At 32.4% G+C, this 23,874-nt stretch overlaps 1 pseudogene; it reads left to right on the plus strand.

Moving 5' to 3' along the window:
• The first annotated feature begins 1,026 nt into the window (after nt 1-1,026).
• LOC140433112 (uncharacterized) lies at nt 1,027-2,484 on the plus strand (annotated as a pseudogene).
• The last annotated feature ends 21,390 nt before the right edge of the window (nt 2,485-23,874 follow it).

Raw genomic sequence — 23,874 nt, forward strand, 5'->3', positions numbered from 1 at the left:
TCGAGTCAATCAAACTTCGATTACTTCTTGTTTAATGGAAGTTTTCTTGTTATGACACTATAAAGTTTATGGTTAATGTTCGTTTATTGTGTTCAGGACAACAAAGGATTTTTAAAAGATAAAAACGCGTAATTATAAACAGTGTCGAAAAATTTTAATTTATATGTATTGTAATATGTTACTTTTTACAGCAGTATAGAATTGGAAAAGTTGGGAGTAGATTTGTAATAACCAAATTGAGTTGCTCTGAAAATAACAAAGGTTTATTTATTTTTACAAAATTTACAACTTTTAATAATTATATACTTGAAAATAACAAAGAAACAACAATTAAAACTATTAATTAGGTTTTGTTATCATTTCTCATTCATAATGTTTATTTTCACTTGTCACTATCACTTGTCTCTCACCGAGTATCTCAAGCTGCTTGGTAATCTTCCGATCTGTCGGTAAGGCGGTAAAATTCAAATTTAAGAAAATCTCGCTAGCTGGATATTGTATGTCGGTTAGACACTTAGAAACTGCTCAAATAGGTTAATTTACTTTGACAACTTCTCACATTCTATACAATTCATCTTTTTTCATTGTTCATATTATTTTTAAATGACAATATTGTACATCACCTAAAGCTGCAAAATGCAAGAGATATCATTAGAATACAACAAACCCATTTATGTTTCGTGGACCTTAATAATAAATTTGAAGGCACTGTCAAATTAAAGGACCTTCTCCATTGTATGCAAGAGGAATAATCAAAAGGATCGAAAATATCTAGCAAAACAACACAATAAAAGTAAAATTAACAATGTTTAAAGTTGCATGCTTATTTTGTTAGTTTTGAGGTTAGGATGGGTGGTCCAGTTACCTCGAGAGCTTTTGCTCTTTCGGGGTAACTGGAACTCATATCGGGAGTAACTGGACCAGTGCCTGGTCCAGTTACCCCTCAGAACCTCAGGACCTAAAAATTGTTTCCATGCTTTACTTCTTCAAAGCCTAGGTTATATCAGATTGTTTTTCTTTCAGAAAATGGTACGAACGTATATAAGAAAAACTCCACGGATACTCCATAACTCCATATACCACGGATGACCTTGATAGGGCAATTTAGGACATTGGAAATGGCATCAAGACGACACGGGACATCATTATTTTACAATATTTCGCGATCTACACTAAAGCAACGAGTCAAAGGGACGCGTGGGACTGGACTGACTTCAAAAAAAGGTAACGGTGGTGGAGGAGTTCAGTCATATTTGTTGTCTCTTGAGGAAAAAGAAATTGCAGATTGCATAAAAATTATGGACAAAAATGGGTTTGGCCTATCAGGAAAGGAAGTATTAGACTTAGTACAATTGTATATAAGACAGAATAATATCAGACAGAATAATATTAAGACCAGAGACCACGCCCTGACTGGTTTAGATCGTTTAAAACTAGGCACCATCTGTCAATAAAGAAACCTAGGAGCATTGAACATGTTAGATGCGGTCAGGTGAACCCTTGGGTCATCTATAATTTTTTTGAAGTATTAACTAAAACTGTGGAAAAACTAAACCTTAAAGGGAAACCAGAACAGATATTTAACTGAGATAAGACGTCATTTTGCCATAACCCTAGTAAAACAAAGGTCGTTGGTGCAATTGGTACAAAAAGCATACGGAAGACCAGTTCGTCTGGCCGACAAAACACATCTGTTTTGTTGTGTTGTTCTGCTGATGGTCCTCTGTGTATTTAAAGTGTGCTCCAAACTGCAGTTTCTGCAACGTCTCGAGGTTGGATGGAAACTACTTTGTTTTTTAAGTGGTTTAGAGATATTTTTTTACCTAATATTACAAAGAAGAGACCAGTTTTATTCATTTATGATGGCCATGCTACCCATATGTCCACAGATTTGATTAAGTTAGCACAAAAAAATGAAATTATCATTATGAAGTTACCTCCACACAAAACACATTTATTACAATCATTAGATGTGTCAGTCTTAGAGGTCTGAAAAATAGTTGGCACAAGGCACTCAGTAAGTGACAGAGGGAAAATCCTCGCAAAAAAATTCCTAAAGAAATATTTGTACAAATGATAACCAAGCTAGCACATGAAATACCTAGTATTAATAGTTTTAACGGATTTAAAGCCACAGGAATTTATGATACCGATAAACAAGGTCCTAACAGAGATGCAATTCCTACATCAATATTGAAAAAAGATGATTTGCTTGGGTATAAAAATAATCATCCCAATCCCACTACAGTACACTTGGAAGCCACTGTTTCTTTCAATGTCCAACACTCAATGACTACCACTTCCTCAGCCACAGTACAATCAGAAGGAAGTAGGCCTACATCTTCAGGAGCACTACAACCAGATGCGAGTCCTGTTATAGCCACTAAAAATCAAGAAGACTACAATTATTCAAATGTACGGCAACAAGCATGCCATACTTCTTCAGATACGGTACAATCATATATCTCCTTTACAATGCTTTAATCCTAACAGAACAGCCAGAAACCTCCATCTCTACCTTTGCAATGGTTGAAAGAACAGAAGCTAGTTCTGCAAACGAAGTTCGAGTAGAAAAAAAAGCCCAAAAATTATTTCTAAAAGAGGGTTTTTTCATGTGAAAGAATTGCAGCATTTGTGGGACATTATATAAGATTATAAACGCTTTTTTACTAATCTTATTTTTCAATTTGCAGTTTCTGTTCCATGAAGAATTTTGTTTAGGAATATATTCCTAAACAAAATATTAGTTTTCTTTAGGAATATTATTAATGTTTAGTTTTGTAAGATATTAGTTTGGATTTGTTCAGTTTTAATAAACTCTTAAAATGTAAGTTTATAAACTCTTTAATGTAATGGCATTAAATACAAGTTGTTAGCTGCAAACTGTGTATAATTTGTTCATAAACGTTATCTGCTATACGAGGCGATACCCTGACATTGAGTCTGGTTTCAACTCCGCTCAATTTAAATTATTGTTTGAGGTTTTTTTGAAAAGTGTAAAGATGTGCAATCAGGCCTAGATAGCCCACAATGATTTCTACCAGCTCTTATGAGATTTTAGGCTGGCTGCTGCAGTTACCCCTGTTAATTCAGATAACTGGACCCACCGTACGTACAATTTTATTATTTATTTTACTATTACTGTAATACTTTTAATCAAATTAAGGTTCCTTACATTTAAATAGTATTAAATAAAGGTCATGTTTTTATACAAATTAATAGTTTAAAATTTACTTATCATTTATCATATATACTTTGATCATTAGGTAACTAAAATTCTGAGCTGAACGCAGATTTGTTGCAAAATCATGATCCACCTTACCCTATATTTAACTATATTTTTTTGTAAATTGTTTATTTATTAATTACTAATGATATTAAAAGAATTTATTAGGCTACTTCAAATGTAGCTGTAATTCTGCAAAAAAAATTTAAAGCAAAAATAACAGTTAAAGTTATATTCTATTTATTTGATAACGTATTCATTAACCCTTTATAGGTCTGTGGTCGATATTTCGACTACTGCTCTTATTAACACTTATGAGCTAGTAATTGACATGAAAAGTTACCGAAGTGCAAATTCAGTGTTTGTAAATGAATTGTACCCAAAATGAACACCACAGAACAAAATACGGCAACGTGGCAGCAATGTCGTCGATTCGCCAACCACAACCCATCATACTCTGTAAGTTACCGTTGAACGTGATCACAGGTTTTTGCCGTTTGTAAAAGTTAGAAAATAATTTACAAAAGATTTATACATCAAACTCAAGGTAACACATCACAGTATTATGGTCTTTTATTATCTATTCAGATTTTATTGGCTCTAAGATGATATATCTTGATTTACTAAACATAACCTCAAAGTAGAACATGCTGATTTTACAATTGTTCTATTGAAATGTATTTTCACTCTTGTTTATTTTAAATCTATACAATTATATTCTTTTTTTACGTAAATCTGATTTACTTGAATAATATTTCCAAGAATTAAATTGCTATGCGGTAGATCAAGTAATTAAATTTTTCAAGTATTTGTATACAACAATGTACGTATCTTTTGCAGTAAAATGGAACACCGCAATATACTTGAAAATTTACAAAATATGACTCAGGATGATTTATTTGATTACATAGATGGTATTCCATATCAACAAGCCATAAATTCAGATTTTGAGGGTGATTCTGATGCAGAAGATAATCTTCCTATTTCCAACCGAACGTCGGTTGCATCCAACGCGACTATTACTTCATTGTCTAATGATGACAAGGTTGAATTTGTTGATGTTGATTCAGATGACTCAATGGATGATATAGCTTTCCACCCTCAGGTAAGAACAAATCGCATTTTTGACGACGTCGATACTTCCTCAGGCGAAGACGAAATAGAAGAGAACCAAGAGAACACAGTAAAGTGCGATGATACATATAAATGGAGAAAGAACGCTTCTGATGCACAAAAATATTCGAATGCGCCGTTTACCAGACCATTTGGCCCAGCAAAACCGGTCAATATAAATTCACCATTCGACGTGTTTTCTTTGTTCATGAGCAAAGATATTATAGCTAATATAATTACACAGTCAAATCTCTATGCTCAACAACAAAATCATAATAATCTCGACCTAACTGAGGAAGAACTGAAAGCATTTCTAGGGGTTCTTATAATCATGGGGTTTCATAAACTACCTAGTTTGAGACATTATTGGTCAACTGATATTAACATGCACGTGCCAAGAGTTTCGCAAATTTTTACGCAAAAACGATTCTTAAAAATTCTTCATTTTCTCCATCTAAACAATAACGAAAACATGGAAAGAAATCAAAATAACCCCAATTTTGACAAACTGTTCAAAGTAAGGCCTTTGATAACAGAACTGCAGCAACGCTTTCAAGAGAACTTTTATACAAGTAGAAATGTTGCGGTAGATGAAAGTATGGTTGCTTTCAAGGGGCGAAGTTCTCTCAAACAATATATGCCGAAAAAGCACATAAAAAGAGGCTTTAAAGTTTGGGTCGTTGCATGCTCCGAAACTGGATACGTGCATAAATTTAGCATATATGAAGGCAAATCTCAATCACAACATGCTGAATATGGTTTAGGCGCTAAAACAGTATTAGACATTACCGAGTCTCTTAGAGGCGCAAACTACTGCATTTATTTCGATAATTTTTTCTCGAGTTTTCCTCTTCTTAAGAAAATGTTAACCTATGATTTGTTCTGCTGTGGAACTTTTAGAATAAATCGTAAAGGCTTTCCAAAACAAATGAGAAAGGACAAAACAATGAAAATGGAAGAACACGATTATTTCATGTCCAATGATATGTCTGTTGTTAAATGGAAAGATCGGGGGCGCAAATGCGTTTTAGTCGGCAGTACTATGCATAATCCACTTGAGATTACTTCAGTTTTGCGAAGAAAACCGAATGGTGAACAAGAAAGTGTTAAGTGTCCAAAAGCCATAAGTGATTACAGTCGCTATATGGGTGGAGTCGATCTATTCGATCAACTTCATGCTTCTTATCCAATTTCATGGAAATCCCGAAGATGGTATATGAAGATTATTTACTATTTGATTGATGCAGCAGTGGTAAATTCATATATAACTTATAAGACTACAATGAAAATGAGGTCCATTAAATCGAAACCAATGAGTTACCTGTATTTGAGAAGTGTATTGGCCAACGAGCTCATAGGTGATTTCTATAACAGAAAGAGACCAGGACCTAAGGTAACAATAGGAAGAAATAAACTGAAGAAAATGGGAGCAACCACTAATTCTGTTAGCGTTGAAAGCACGGTGAGACTAAGCGATGTTGGCAATCACATGCCAGAAAAAGGAACATCAAGACGTTGTGCACTCTGTTCAACGAGAGCAAAGCCAAAACGTTCAAGTATTAAATGCTCAGATTGCCAGGTTGCATTATGTATTCAATGTTTTCCATTATTTCATAATAAAAATGTTTAATTAATGTGTTTTTTTCTGTGGTCGATTATGGAACCACAACTACATTTACCAAAGTTAACATACCTAATCAGGCTGTGGTCGAAATTTCAACCACCTAAAAAAAACAACAAGGAGTGAAAATAAAATGAAAATACGAATGAAAGTTCAATAACGGATCATTCCTTATCTATAATCTGCAAAGAATTTGTTTATATTACCAAAAAATAATTCTGCCCTATAAAGGGTTAAATGATGACGCACGGGTAGAACCATCGACTCAACTGTATAGAGAGGGTGACAGTATTCCTCTCTCTGGCACTCCATCCTTAATCAGTCCGACTTGAAAAAGGATATGTCTTATTTGAACCCTGAATTTGCTATTGACTAGATACGACAAGAGAACGCCTGTCATTGTCTTGCTGTAATTAAGTTGGCTTATTCTGCGGGTAAATATGGTTTCGATAGAAAAATTCAGATTCAAAAGTAACATTACCCACCTCGCAATATATTCCTCTTTGGTTTTTTCAGTAATGTTGATCAGCATTTTAAGCCTAGCTTGATTGTTTTGTTCCATTAGCCTCCGACATTTATCATACCATCTTTTTTGGCTAGGTTCTTTGCATTTTCCCATTAGTTCTTTTACAGCTGTTATAACTGCTTCTTTTAAAAGCCTCCACTTATCTTCGATATTGCTGACCTGATTTTCATTTACTTTATTACCTTGTTCAATTATATTTTCGTTTCATATCTTGCTCTTTTTTCATCATTAGAAATAAATATATCTGAAGCATATTTGATCTTTTTTTCACATTTCTATTTCCTTGGTGTTAATTTTTTGTTTATATTTAATATTTTTAATTTGTATTTAGTTCGTTTAATTAAATAAATGCGTATGAATAATGCTTATTTTCTATTATTTGCTTCTTAGTCTTGATTTGCATATTTTTCAATCAGTACCACATACTTTATAAAAAAAAAAAAAAAAAAAAAAAATCGCAAGCGGTGCTAACAAGCATCCCAGACTACAATATCATCATAAATTCTCCACGTACAATCTGTCTTTGCGTACTTTTTCAATTTTTATGTATCTTAAAATAAACTGGAACCGCAACAGATGTGCAACAACTAGACAAAAAGACAATATTCACACATGTGGTCGTGGTCACTTGGTGGACAGGGACACTAAGTAAAGGGAATGAATTTCTTTCAGCTTTTATTTGATTAGAAGTGTTTGATTTTTCAATTTTTCATCACGCATATGTTGCATGAAGTTCAAGGTACTTTGTTTATGACCACTGCGCTGAGCATCTGACGCCATAAAAGATCGTTTAGTTGGAAGAATTGAATGATTTTACGGTTTTGTTAACTTTATAGAACAATAATTATTATGGGCCATTGTTAGCGGTGCTCGAGGAGAGCCTATGTCGTGGAAAAGTTTTTAGAATTTACATCTTTTGTGTTGGTTTATTATTAAGAAACAAGTACCCTTTAAAATATTCTCTTTACAAATACAGCATTTTTAAAGAAACGTTTACAGTACTAAACACAGTTTAAAAAAATGTTGCTCTGTTATTACTTACGTAGATATGTATTAATAAACTTGTTAAAAAAAGTTACAAGTGCTTTCATTTCTGATTCTAACCTCCATCTGTGTATAACACGTTATAGTTTATTTTTATGAACGAGAGAGTAATTAGCATAATTTTAACTGGTAGCTCCGACCACTCCATGGGCGTGCTCAAGATTAATTGAAAAATTACTTTGAATAATTGTAAAAAATAAATGAATTATTTCAGTGTTATAAAGTGTTATGTGTATGTAAACAAAAGTGACCTCTTTTATCACACACTATATTAGAACTGACTGGCCTACATTAAAAAGGGTTTTAAAAAATTCACATTTTTTTTAATTTTTAAAAATTACAAAAGAGAAAAAGAGTTTTTAAAACCGTTTAGGGTATGTTAAATAGATGAATAAAAATATTAATATAAAACTTACAGCTACTTGTTACAAATCCAAATCAGATTCAGAAGATGAACTTTCAGAACCAAGATTTATAATAACTGGCTCGATCATTTTATCAGTAATATTGTCCAGCTTCCACATTTTTTCCTCTTATTTAATAGTGTGATTTACTGTCTTTTCCCAGTTTTCAGGTTTTACATTATTTACGGCCTCCTAAAACAACTGTTTAACATCATGAATTTTAAAAGTGGTATTTTTTCTTGAAATTTCACTCTTTATCTGTGCCCATACCAGTTCAATCGGGTTTAATTCACAATGATATGGTGGGGATCCAAGTACTGTCATTCCACGATTTTTGGCAATTTCATCAATTTCGTATTTTTTAAATTTTTCTTTATGAAGGGCACACAACGAATAAAGTTCCTTTCTTATAGATCCGGGATGGTACGTGATATTTTTTGAACTCAGCCAATTCTGCAAGTCTTTTTTAACCACTTGGTTGTGGGCAGTCCTTCTATAAGTCTGGAGTGATAACTTGCATTATCCATTACTATTACACAGTTCTTAGGAAGGAGATCTATCATTTGTTCGAACCATTCTTGAAAGACATCAGCGTTCATGTCTTCATGGTAGTCACCGGTACGAGTTGATTCAAAAGTTAATAAACCACCTTCAACAAAACCGTCTGAACTGCCAATGTGTACTATTATCAGCCTGCGTCCCTTTCCTGATGGTGGGTTTAAACCAGTAGATAAGTTATTTACAAAAGCGTGCCTTTAACTTGTAACAGTTTCATCCTGCCAAAATTTATTTGGTGTATGACCCTCGTTGATCCATGTTTCATCAAGATAAAATATTTTTCTTTTTTGGTTTCTCATTTCCTTTATGGTTCTTAGAAAATGTCTTCTCCATATGACAATATCGCTTCTTTCTAATAAAATAGACTTTCTGGGATCCTTTTTCCAGCGGAAGCCTATTTCTTTTAAAAGTTTCCATAACGTACTTCGACTCATTTCTGGGTAATCCTTATCAACTCGAACTGAGACAAGAACTTTATCCAATGTTGGAAATTCTTGTCTAAAGAAGAATTCATGCCCTTTCCGTCGAAGTCCTTCTTTAAAATGATATTCTATTTGAAATTTTGGTTTCCCTGGAGCATTACGTGGCATTTGAAAACTACCACATTTCTCTTCTTTAATAACTCTGTAAATCGTAGATTTCCCAACACCAAGTGTACTGCTAACTAACTCAACGGTCTCATCAACACTTTCACATAAACGTTTGTTTGTAAATGATTTAAAACAATTAAATATTAATGTTTTTTCATTAATTGTTAGAGGACCAATTTTTCGGCGTTTACACGGCACTTCCAAATTTTCCATAACACTAGTATACACAATAAACTGCACCTTGCAACTGAAGTACCTACTTTTAGTGAACTGTTAAGAATTTTGAATACGCCACTTGGACCTTCCTATATACAAAATGGAAAAACCCACTATCACATTTTCTGTGGAATAAGTTTAGAAGGTAATTATCTAGTCAATTACTGTCGTAGATTCCTGGAATTAAAGAATTAAATGTTTGATTGTTGAAACCCTTACTTCGTGGAATGCACTCATTTCAGATAAAATAAAACGTTTTATTTTATCTAAAGAATTAAACTTTATTTTGCAAATAGGCAAAGAATTAAACTTTATTTTGCAAATAGATAAAATAAAACGTTTTATTTTATCTAAAGAATTAAACTTTATTTTGCAAATAGGTAGGTACTTATTAAACTTTTATTGGTTATATATAACCAATAAAATAAACATCTTACATTTCTTGCAAATTCATTAGTACCTGTTAACCTCCATCACTCCGACACTGGCAACCTTATTTAGGGATTAGTAAGACTCACAACTATTGTATTCTATTCTGCTCCAACCTTTATACCTGGTGGTCATACTCAATTTAAAATTGTTTTCCTATATACTTCTGTAAACTTGTTGACAAATATCTGTTTTTCATTGAGTCACCCGTATCAACAGTTTAGGGATTTGCATACATAATTTATTGTTTTATTACTCTCTCATACATAAAAATACACTATAACCGATTGTACTTCAAGTATTCTGCTGGTTACCTAATAAATATTTAGGCATGCCTATGTAACCTCTTCCCTTTTTTATAGAATTACTAATTAAAACCCATATAACAATCATCAAACTGTAGTAGCTTTGTTATCACTCTACCTGAACATTTGGAAACTGAAGCACCTTGAACGGTACTAGACAAACTGGAGAGTTATCATTATTATTGGTTATTTCAGACGCACTAGAAGTGGAATTCTAGTTTCTGCTATTTAGTAGAAGTATCATCCACACTGACCAACATTCGTCACCGCAGTTTGCTGAAAATATCGCCAATGAAGCCATTGATCGTATTAATCTTGCCAAAAATATACAGTGTGGCGCACCGGAAACGAAACAGAGGCATTTACTGGCAGATGATTCCTTTGTTCCTTGTTCCTTGTTTTCGAGGGGGACACAAAATTGGCATAAAATCACTTTAACATTTGCAGCCCCTTAAGCGGGGGTGGCATCATCCCCAAAATCTTAAATGAAAAGGGGGGTCGAATAATCCATTATTTGAAAGGTCTTTTAACTCCCTTTATAATGATGTAAAATTCATGTATTCAATTCAGTAGTTTTGGAGATTTATTGATTTAAAGTTTAAAGTAGACTTTAATAGGTACATCAAATTAGTTTGTACTTCTTTCAGAAGAAATTTGAGTAAAAGCATTTTCTTGATAAGTAAATGCTTTTATTTACTACGCCCATGGTTTATTAATAATAAAAATAGCAATTGAAGTGTCCTTTGTGACAAAAAAAGGTGTTTCTTGAAGAAAGATAAGTAGAGAATGCCACGTACTTATTTTAAATAGGAAATAGTACATTAGTTTGCGATTGATTTGACCAATCTTTGTTGTTAAAATATCATTTATTGCTTTATACATAAATTAACCATGGTATATTCCACGGCAGAAAGGGTTGAAATTATTGAAATATTTTTCGGAAATAATCAGTGCGCTAATAGAACAGCACAAATTTTTAATGAGCGACATGAGAACAATAATGTGCACCGAAAATATGTTCTAGAACTTGTAGCTAAATTTCGGGAAACTGGATCAGTCGCCAATAAAAAACGTAATATTGAAAATCCTATAAGGAACGAAGCAACAGAAGTGGGGGTTTTAGGGCAAGTTATTGTAGATCCTACATTAAGTACCCGCAAATTGCAAACTTCGTGTGGTGTTAGTCGACGTACTATCCAACGGATTCTAAAGGCCCATAATTTTCATCCGTATAAAATTCACCTTGTACAAGAACTTAATGAAGACGATTTTGATAAGCGATTAGAATTTTGTGAAGTTATGAGTGAACGAATTACAAACGATGAACAATTTTTATTTAACATTTGCTTTTCCGACGAATGTTCCTTTTTTTTAAATGGCAAAGTAAATCGTCATAATTGTCGATATTGGTCGGACTCTAATCCCAGAATTTACCATGAGGTACACACACAGCAGCCACAAAAATTAAATTTTTGGGCTGGCATTTTTGGCGATCATTTGGTTGGTCCTTTTTTCTTACCTGGAAATTTGACTGGTGAAATGTATTTGGAATTACTGCAAAATGCCATAGATGCTTTGGCGTTGAAAAAACTAAAAGCTTTTTGTGGCAAGTGTGGCTTTAGCGTATAGTAGACGCTAAGCTTCATTATGCCGCAAATCTAGAGGTATACGTTGGACAACAGCCACCTGGCCCATATAAAGTTGATACGAGCAATATTTCCCTCGTTCCTCACCTCTGCACTCCTATATGTGGTTCTAACAGAAATGTAACAATGGACAATATTTCTACGAGCCTCAGCTTGGCCGATCTTCTTTTAAACTAACATCATCTGACTATGATAGACACTATAAGAAAAAACAAAAGAGAGCTTCCACTTCAATTTACTGATCCTAAGAGACCAGAAAAAACAAGTATGTTTGCTTTAAGAGAAAAATGTACGAGTGTGTCGTATATAACCAGAAAAAACAAAAACGTTATTTTACTCTCAACGATGCACCACGATGATTTGCTAGACGAATTAACGGGCAAGCCAGAAATCATCATTGACTATAATAAATCCAAAGGAGTAGATCTAGTTGGTAAAATGTGTACCGTCTACAATATTACGCTAGAGCCACTTTCCGATGGTCTATGGTCATTTGTTATTCTGCAATGAATGTAGCCGGTATCAATTCATTTGTAATAAACAAATGTAAATCTAATGAGATAGATAAAATACCTAGAAGACATTTTCTAGAAGCTCTTGGTATGGAGCTAGTATAGAAATTGTTCCAGCCTTAAATCCCCAACCTAATCGTCGAGGTCGTTGTTTTTACTGTAGTAAACAAAATAATAGGCCAACGAGATATACCTCTCAAAAATGCTAAAAATTTGTATGCTTAGATTACAGTCAACAATATGGGCTCAATATAAACGTTAAGAAGACAAAGCTTATGATAATTAGTAAGAAAAGAATAACAGAAGGTCAACTCTACGTCAACCAATCCCCTGTAGAAAGAGTGGCGCACTACAACTACCTTGGCACCATAACAAATGAAGAATGGACCAACAACCAGGAGATTAGAGCACGCATCGGTAAAGCTAGATCCACCTTCAATCGGATGGGGGCCTTCTTCAAGAGTCACAACCTCTCTCTTGATATAAAAGTAAGAATGCTGCGATGCTACGTCTTCCCTGTCCTTTTTTGAATGGTGTTTTTGAGTGTTGAATCGTGGACCTTGAACGAAGATATGTGCAGAAAACTGGAAGCATTTGAGATGTGGCTATATCAAAAACTTTTAGGTTAATAACAATTTATAGCATTTTAAAATTTTTACGTCTTTTTAACATTCATTCATTTGAAAGGTTTTTCATTAAAATAATCGATTCTTTTTTCAGTTTTTTGATAAATTATTATGGCTTACAGACGAAAATTCGAAAAATTAGTAATTTTTCAATTAATTTGTTAATAAATAAAAATATTACTATCATAAACTATTTCAGCTATTGGCACTTTTAATTTATTCTTGAGAGGAGAAGAGCTACCCCCAGAATGGAAAACTGCATATATCAGCAATCTATACAAAAATAAAGGCGACAGAAAAGATTGTAAGAACTACCGAGGGCTTAGTGTAACTAACTCAATCTGTAGAGTCTACGGGAAGATAATTAAAAGCCGAATTGAAGATTGCTGGGAAGACGCTGAAGATCAGAGTGGCTTTCGTGCTGGTCGTTCTTGTATAGACAATGTGTTCTGCCTAAAACAAACAATAGAAAAGCGTTTGGAACATAATATGGAGACACACATGGTATTTATTGATCTTCAAAAAGCGTATGACAGTGTCCCATTAGCCAAGCTATGGCAGGTGCTAGAAGACAAGAATATTCCACCGATTTACATTAATGCTGTAAGGGAGTTGTACGATGATATGACGAGTGTAATAAAGATTGGACAAAAAGTGACAAAAAAGATAAAAGTGACCAAAGGACTTCGCTAAGGCTGCTGCATTGCACCTACACTCTTTAAGATTTATTTGGAGGGGGTTTTGGATATTTGGAAAAGAAAATGTGAACCTATGGGTGTTAAAATTGGAGACCATACACTGTACAGCTTGCATTTTGCTGATGACCAAGTAATACTTGCAGAAGATCAAGATGATATCCACTACATGTTACGAAAAATAGATGAAGAAGATACTAAGTGGGGTTTATCAATTAATCCATCAAAAACAGAGTACGTAGTAGTGGGAGGTGAAGGAAAGCACTTAGAACTAGGAAGCAAACAAATTCAAAATACTGATAGCTATAAATATCTCGGTGTAAACATTACAAACAATGGTCGGAATACAAAAGAAATAGCTACTAGAATTGGTCAAGGAAATTCAGCAATACGTCAACTGAATAGTATACTTTGGAATAACCACATCACCCGAAACACAAAAATTAGGATATACAAAAGTATCATAGAAAGCATTGCTACATATGGTTCAAAACTTTGGGTAATAAATAAAAATGACGCATCCAAAATAAAAGCAATGGAAATGAATTATTGGAGAAGATGTTGCCAACTCACTAGAAGAGATAGAGTAAGAAATACTAAAATCAGAGAGCGTATGGGCATAGACACTGACGTCCTGGAAACTATAGAATGCAAAAGGCTGAAATGGTATAGCCATGTAGAAAGGATAAATGATCAACGATGGCCAAAGAGAATATTACAGTGGATCCCCACCAACCGCAGGAAAAAGGGAAGACCAAGAAGATCTTGGAGACAAGAAGTAAAAGGTGCAATGGAAGATAGGGGTCTACAAGTAGATGACTGGAACGATCGCAAGCGTTGGAAGCTAGGTTGCGAGAAACGGCGGCAGCTATAATAATAAACTCGTTATATATATATATATATATATATATATATATATATATATATATATATATATATATATATATATATATATATATATATATATAAAAATATATGAAAAAAAATGCATATATTTGCATAACTTTTGTTATTCTACCAATACATATCCTAAAACAATATCGGTAGGATAGTAGTTATAGTGACTGTCAAAAATACTGTATTTTTGTTAATTTCCATGGGTTAGTAATTTAATATACAGGTGACAGATGTTTCCAATCCTTTTTGTGTTTTAAACATCTAATTTCCCACGTTAATTTGGATAATCTCCCAAACTATCCGTTATCTACCAAATCAAGTTTTGATCATACTTTATTGGTTATTTAGTAAAATTTAATCCGTTTGTCGTATAGAACAAGTTTTTGTTTTGTTTGAACACCTGGTATAGACGATTCCAAGTCTATAAAATCACCGGATTGATCTAGTAATCAAGTCTCCTGCTTACTTAAGTGTTTAATCGTGTAGTTGGGACAACTTATAGAGGAGATTGACTTATAATTTGTTGCTTTAAATTGTTTACTTAAGGTGTATGTTTTACACTGTAAAAATTTACAGATTACACATAAATCTATCATATAACTCGACAAAAAGTATTTTTTATGGCAGTTCATGTTAATGAATGAACAATATTAACGAATCGGTCTTTGAAAAAAGTCAATTTACTAACTTTGATGAATTGCTAATGCTATTATTGTTATATATGGAAGATATAAATGTTGTCCGGATAAACAATCGTATATTTTGAGTTTTATAACATGTATTCCTTTTAATAAATTTGATTACTTGCATTAAGTTCTTCGGTCAACATCAAGTGACAAGCCCACGCACTTGTGTCTCTCTCATGTCACTTATTGTTAACTCACAATAATATAGTAATCAAATATTCTAGTTTTACCTATAATAAACATGTGCAAAGCCATATACAAAAATTATAGCACATGAACCAAGACTTTTAATTGCATTTTGTATATATAGACCTTTATTTTCCAAAAATCTGTTGTTTTTCTCCTATATAATATGGCTTCTGTAATATTTTTAATCATTTGGAGTATATTTTAGGAATGAGTTGCCGAAAGATATGAGAAAATTGCAAGAAAGCAATAGTTTAACCCAACCTGGGAGACTTGCGCACCCCTTAAGCATGACATTAGAATGATACAATTCATTGGAGCGCGGAGGATTAACTCGTGTAATCAAAAATACAGACCAGCGATATTCATAGGTATGATATTGCGCATGACATTTGACAGCTGGCCCGGGAGTGTGACGTAGTTAAGATCGCCTGAACCACCTCGAACCCATTATTACAGCTTAACGTACACATTAATTTTGAAATTATGGTTAAAAAGTGATCTAATTTTTTTTAAATGTTTTGTTTTGGTTATAATTGAATAAAAAATATATTTTCAGTAGCGTAAAACCTTTACTTTTCCTAGAGATTCAGGCAAAATATTTATTTTTGTTTTCATACATATACTAATAATATAAGTACTCTTTTTGTATGCAAATCCCTTGAAATTTAAAAATTTTCTGCAGAGGAAATACTGTGAATAGGTAAATAGTAGTAGATTTGCTTATTCTGATTCACTGTCACTCACTTCCAAGCAGTTTTCCTGAAATAAAAACAAAATAGAGTACAATAGAGAAAAATCTGTTTTACAATTCAATATGGTATTTTAGATGAGTTATAATGAAATTTAGTAAAATAAAAAATATACACATTACTATAACCTACCAATTATTATATGCAAAATTTACTTATCAAACAATATAATAATATGAAAATAAGACACAAATTAGTTCAAACGCAAAACACAATAAATATCGACTTCAGACGACTTTACACCGGCAAGACAGAAAGCTTGTATAAAAACAAAAGTTCAACAATAATATCGGTTATCAATGGTGACTATTGCAAATTGCAAGTTATGAGATAATAAATATATTTTAAAGTATCTTAATACTGACTGAGTCATCTATTTTATAATAGAAAAATAATTTAGATATATGTGTCTTTATACAAATGGTGTTTAGTTACTATTTATTTATACTGTATAGTATATAGTAGTTATTTGCCATTGTATATCTGGTTTTGTACCTTTTTCAAAGTATGCTGTGCAATTGCTTGTTGCAATAGTGACAATGAAGATAAAATCTTTAGGTTTCATACATTTCCTAAAGATAGCGTGACCAGAAAACTGTGGATTATATCTTGTTGTAGATAGGATAATTTTAATTGTAATACTGCAAGAATTTGTTATACACATTTTAAAACTGAAGATTACCAAAGAAATCTACAAAAGGAACTTTTAAATTACGTTTCTAAAAAGGGTCTAAAACTCAAACCTGAGGCAGTACCTAGTCTTTATTTGCCTAAATCAACATCGGCTACCCTTTTAACCAACCAAAAGAAACGCGTACAAGGAGGCGAACACAGAGAGTCCAAAAAGTATGTTGAGCAGCTTCTTACTACTTCTGGGTCAACGACGTAAGTCTAAATCTTTATTTTTATTAATTATTAGTCATGAAACCTTAATGGTTTTTTCATATCGATTTGTTAAGTAAGAAATTAGCCTCAGCCTGCTATGCAATTTGCAATAAGAACTGTTTCGGAGGAAATCAATTTAGCATCTTCCAAAATAACATATTTTTCTTTGTTAAATCATGTTATCATTATTAAAATATACAATGTTATCATTATTATAAACAATACCAAGATAATTTTATGTGTGAATATTACAAAAATGTCATTTTAAATGTTGTGCAATATTGTGTGCCCTCACTACACTCATATTCGATGGCCAGCTAGCTAATTTGATATAAATAAAGTTGACTTTGTCATTATTTATTTTGATTTTGTGTTTAGTTCAGTAGGTATATATACGTACAAATTTTGTGTACCTTCATTACCACTTTTCTGTATCTTTTTAAACATCTGAAATATCGAACTCTGGAGTATAAGTTAATTAACCTGTACCTACGTGTAATAAAAGATAATTAAAACTTCTCTTATAAAGGATATCTATGTTTTATAAAGGATAAATATTATAATAACATAATTTTATCATCTCTTTATAATTACTATAATTAAATTAGCCAAATTATATAAAAAAACTTAAAATTAAAAGTCTTTCCTATACAACTACATTCAAATGTTGCGGGAATAAGCGATCTTGACTACGTCATGCGCGAAAGCGAACCGATTTTGGAACATTATGTATCATACCTTGTGTATTCATTGTACCATGAGCGATATTACTACGCTATTAACATCAAAATCACCAAGTATGATCAGTTTGTCTGCTTTACTAAGCAAGGACGTTATGACATTCTCAAAATTCACTAAAAACATTGTGTTTTTTGGCTTTTACTATTAGTAAAGTATTAGTATTAGTAAATACACTGTCATGACAAAGGTAAGTACGTTGTCTTCTTCTAATAGAGCTACGATTATATAGACTTTATTATATGTTTGCTGTTTAGTTCTTCAGTGTTTTCATCTATGGTACACATCATATTCTAATATCTCTAGCAGGATCCGGTGTGAGTGGTCTTCTAACTCAGCGAATTTTGTTCTGGCTTTTTACTCCATCATATCCAATACCCTTCTTTGTTTTAGATTTCTGAATAGAAACCATTCAACGACGTATCCGGGCACGTTTGCAGCTTCTTTAAAGCAGTTGTTGTGTACTGCTTGAATCTTCTTTTTGTTGCTGCGACTTTTGGTGTTCCCATGCAAGGATGCATATGTAATTATTGGTAGTTTGGTGCTACTGATCAGTCTTAATTTTATTTTCGTAGCTACTTTGCTTCGTCTTCTTGCGAGTCCTTGTATTGCGGTTCTGGAAGTTGCTATTTTCTGGATTGTCGCGTTAACATGTAGTATAAGTTTTAGATCTTGGTCCATTGTAAATTCTAGGTATTTAGCTTCGTTTGCCATTCTATGGGTCTAGCTTGCACTGTTGGCTGTTCTTTTGGGCTATCTCGTCGTTTTTTGAAGATAACCACTTGGGTCTGTTCTGGATTTATTGCTATTTTCCATTGAATACTCCATTCCTCTATCGTATCCAATGCAGTCTGTAGATTTTTTACAGCCATATTCAAGTTTCTATATTTTGCTGTAATTGCAGTGTCGTCTGCATAAAGGCTGATTAATGTTCCGGGTGTTTTTGTATCATCTGATCTATATATACCATACAGTAGAAGTGATAAGGCTGTCCCTTGTGGTACTCCAACTTCCGGAATTTCCTGTTCAAATAGGTCGTATCTGAACTGTAAATCTCCGGTCGCTTAGGCACAAGGAGATGAGTTTCGTCATGTCCCCGCTGTATCCACAATTTCTCATTTTGTATATCAGTACTTCATGTCACACTCTGACGAAGGCCTTGCTTACATACAGGAAAGCTGCTCCTGTATATTCCTTGTCATCAATCCAGCTGCTAGTGAGAGGTAAGTATTGTGAAGTAACAACTAATGTTGTTGGAGAGGCTGATACATTACATTTGAAGGTAGAATTGCATTAGGGATCTGTGATTAGTGTTTATTTATTCTCAATGTATGATTAGATTACTGAAAAATTTCAGAGTAACATTGATTTGATGGAGTTTAAGGTATGTTGATTTTTCAAAATTGTTGCCGACCTTCAGAAATGAAGAGGACTCTCTAAGAAGAAGAAAATAAAAAAATGTGATAAAGAAAGCCGAAATCGCATAGTAATAAAGACAAATAGGTACAATGATGATACAGAAGTTGCATAATCAATTTTCCTGTACTCTATTGTGTTTTCAGATATCTATTGCATCCTCATAGACAAACACAGATTTTGTCGTATTTTAAATTTATTTTAAATATATAAAAGGAAAAAGAAGAAGTTTAAAAAAAAACTACCTAAAAATAACTCAAATATCGCATTGCACTTTTTTTGTACAAACGAGCATTGACGAATTTCTTACAGTGTAGATAAATAATAGAAGCAGGAGGATAAATTTGATAAAATTGCTGATAGCTATCTGTAGTCTTAGAAACGGTTACCACTGATGGCCATTATCGACTCCTACAAGGTTGAATTTTGATTTAAAGCTGGTAATCTAACTGATGTGTTCAATATCAGAAACAAGGTTACCACATTTTGGTACAACAGTTTACGTAATTTAGCGGAATTTAGAGGTTACTACATTACTAAGGTAATTTTAATTTGAACAGGCTGTACGATTCTATAGAAATATACAACAGATTAAAGCAAGCAATGGAAAAAATCATTAATAAAAAACAAATGTAGACAAATTGTATAAAAAAAATTATGGACATTATGTGATGATATTATCTCTCTTTTTTAAGATTGTCTCAGCAATATAACAGTAATGTCATCTTGTTCAAGTCTTATTATTGTTCAAATGTTTTATTATTATTCTTTGAATTTGCTGTTTATTTAATTTTTATATAAATTTCAATTTGCATAGAAATTGGTTACCTTTTATTCATCCAGCTCTCCTGTTTCACGTCTCCCTTTTAATTCATTTTAGGTTCGGTACCATTTCCCCGACGTATGTTTCGTTTCTTCTGTCTTGCTTCACGTTTTTCTGTTTCGGTATAAATATTGCTGTTTAGTGTAGGTTAAGGACGTAGATATTAAAAGATTTATTGAAGTCGGAGAGTATGATCAGTATGATGTTTAATGTTTATAAACTTAGTGCCAGAATATAATATTTGACGCAGAATTGAAATTTTTAATTTTTGTAATGATGAAGACTTTTTAAAAGGTTAAAATTAAGTTAACCGACAGTGATCTATATTCTGAGAAAATATTGTAAATAGTTGTTAATAAATGATTATAAAAGTAGGTGTATACATATTTTTATTTAATTAGTTTAGGGATTCAATATTTTCATAATCTTGATAATTAAAAAATTGATTAATTAACATTTCTCAAGATTTTTTTATTGCTATTTATTCAATAATAGTATCGGATTCCAAAATAAAAAGTATGTACATAGTACCTATGTTGTCAAATTCTTTTAATACATAATTATAAAATACAAAAGAGTAAGTATACAAAATATCCAGAATTTAGTAGGAAATTTTAAAAACTTTCAATAAATCTTTTGTAATAATATATGGAATATTAATTTTAAATTCTGACAATTTCGTGATACTTGTTGGATATGTTTTTCTAGATACCTAACAGGTAGCAAAAATAAATCTGTTAGCTTGATAAGAAGTTTAAATGGAGATAATAGAAATGGGTACTTACAAGGATATTCTGATTATAAAGTAAAGCCATTTTTAAGAAGTCCACTAAACAATCAAATTTCTTTAATGAATTTCATATTAGAACTAGAATTTCATATAAGATTCAACCGTTATAATCTATAGCAACATTCTACGAAAATAACCTAGCGAGACATCAAAATTAGGACAATTTTAAAGATGAATTGCTAAATGAAAACATTACTGAACTTTTTGAAGTTGAAAATGTTTGAGCTAACCTTATATAATATTTTAGTGCTATGGAAAAACCTGAGGAGACTCATTAAACATGTATTATTTTTTTATTCGTTATTAAATTTTTCTTTACATAATTTAATTTATTCCTGCTACCACAAATTGTACAATCAAAAGAGATATTAAAACATTATTGTGGTTTCTTTGACAATTAATTAAATATTGGTGTGTTCCGAAATAAATTTTACATTTATCTTACAGATAAGTAACCGAAACATAATTTGACGTGAAAAGACGAGTGTATTTTATTATATAAATAAATGTCTGTCCTTCAGATAACTATCTGTCAGATAAGACAATATTTATCTGGAGGTGAAATAAAGGCCCTTTCATGCAAAAAGTTTATTATTTTAAAAATTTAATTTTGAATTTATTTGAAAAATGTTACTAAGTAGTAAGTACATATATGACCTGTACTTTGTGTTTTGTTATATATCTCCTTTGTTTTTGTGAACGGGTACTAATATGCTCCTTCTCCATTTGTCTTACTTCCATGACTCTAACTATTACCCAACCTGTTCCGTATCTTTCCTAATACTGTCCCCAGGAATATCATCTGGTCCAACTGCATTACCTTTCTTTATTTTTTGAAGTACTTGATCAACTTTCTAGTTTCTTATTTTGGTCACCATTGCTGTTACTGTCTCATTGTCTCGTTATTCTAACTGGTTTTCTATTACATTCTCGTTTAGTAAACTATCACTTTATTACTTTCGACAATTAACATTATTAAAAGATCTCTGTGGAAATTAATCACTACCGAATAACTCAACCTATATATATTTCAATTAAAGTTCAACAATTTTCTAAATTGTCAGAAAAATCCTATCGCTAACGACATATATCAACTTAGTTACATTGCATACATTCACTTATCAGTGAAGGTAATTTTCATGTCTAAGAAAAGCAATATAATCTTCCAAACGTACCTCAGTCACGACTTTCATGAACTATACCATCTGTTCCTTCGATTTTTTCACTTTACATCTCGCAATATCAAATTGCAACATACAAAAATTAAAGCTGTTACGGATCCATTCTCAGGTCAGGCCTAGCAGGAGGTATATAAACGATCACTGTTATTTGCTCTAACAAAATGTTAGGAATTATGGGTCTCGAAAGATACACATCTAAATTAAAGTCAATCAACTTTACTCCGATTAGTTTGAGACTAATGAGAAAAATATTCCTGTAGAATTGTGGGTTTCAACTTAATATGGTTGTCACGTATTTTGAATGAGTTAAATATTATGTTTAAATGGGATTAAGCCACAAAAGCTGGTAAACAAATTTTGTGGTCTTTGCGTATGATTTTCACGTAACCAGTGTGTATTTACCTCACTCGAATACCTTACAATTTAAGGCTCAAATTTTGACGATTAAAATTTCCACGGAGTGTAAATATTGCTTCGTCGGAAAAACATTTTAGCATTTTAGCACAAATTTAGTATAACGTGTATATCAACTGTGTGAAGTCATAAAAACTGTTAAAATTAGAAAGATTCAATATCTGGGTCATATAATGAGGGGCGAGAAGTACGTATTACTTAGATTAATTATGCAAGGGAAGATACAAGGGAAGAGAAACCCAGGACGACGCAAAATATCCTGGCTAAGAAATTTAAGAGAGTGGTTCGGTTGCAGCTCATTAGAATTATTCAGAAGCGCGGCCAATAAAATTAAAATAGCGATGATGATTTCCAACCTCCGATAGGAGAAGGAACCTGAAGAAGAAGTATATCAACTATTTCTTTGAAAATAAAAGTTAACAGATATATCTTTTTCACATTTTGAGTACTATAAAACACAAAAACCCAAATTAAACAAATACAAAACAACTATTTCTAAGAAATTAAACAAATACTAAATAAAAAACAAATGTTTGAGATGACCAAAGTAAATACATAAATGAAAGGAAATAAGTCAATCTTCGCTGCTGTCTTCGGAAATACCATCGTGTAGGCAGTCGGAGCGAATGTATTTTGCCTGTTCTAAGCATACAAATTTTTGGTATTTTTGACAGGTACTTTTTTTTTGTCTACTACAATAAAAACAACGACCTCGACGATTAGATTGTGGATTTGGGGTGGAACAATTTCTTCTTCAATACGGCAAATTTCCTTTATTCTTGACCTATTTGATCTAGGAATACGTTTATTCAAAAATCGACGTTGCAGATGATACATTTTTCTCCAAAAGCAAACATACTTGTTGTTTCTGGTCTCTTAGGATCAGTAAATTGAAGTGGAAACTATCTTTTGTTTTTTCTCATAGTGCTTATCATAGTCAGGTAATGTTCGTTAGAAAGAAGATCGGCCAAGATGAGGCTCGTAAAAAAATTGTCCATTGTTACATTTCTATGAGAACCAGATGTAGGATTGCAGAGGTAGGGAACGAGGGAAATTTTGCTCGTATCATTTTTATATGGTCCAGGTGGCTGTTGTCCAACGTACACCTCTAGATTTGCGGTATAAGGAAAGTTAGCATCTACTAATTCGTAGATTTTTATGCCGTATTTATTAGGTTTATTGGGCATATATACCCTAAAGCAACGAAAGGCTTTCAGTTTTTCATCTACCGTTGTATATGCTGATAATGGAAAATGTTTTGTTTTGGTCTGCATTTTTGTGGTTATTTTTGGTTACCCCAGCTATATATAAAAGACCCAATAGTGTCGTAAGTTCTAAAATATCTGTCTTTTTTGCACATTTATTACTGAGATTGTAAGAACACAGTTTAATAAACATATTCGTGTTCTCTACAATAGTTTGAAAAATCTCTTCAGTAAAAAGCAACTGCAAATCTTTAATGTGCTTTTCATATGTCGTATTTACCTAGTTACTCCAGAAATTTTTACCTTCATTAAATTGTCACTGCGAGTTCATATCCGGTGGTTTCCTACATGTTCCTTTACCAATGAAATGTGGCACTCTTTGCAACATTC

This window comes from Diabrotica undecimpunctata, chromosome 2, assembly GCF_040954645.1.
Source record: "Diabrotica undecimpunctata isolate CICGRU chromosome 2, icDiaUnde3, whole genome shotgun sequence".
Lineage (NCBI taxonomy): Eukaryota > Metazoa > Arthropoda > Insecta > Coleoptera > Chrysomelidae > Diabrotica > Diabrotica undecimpunctata.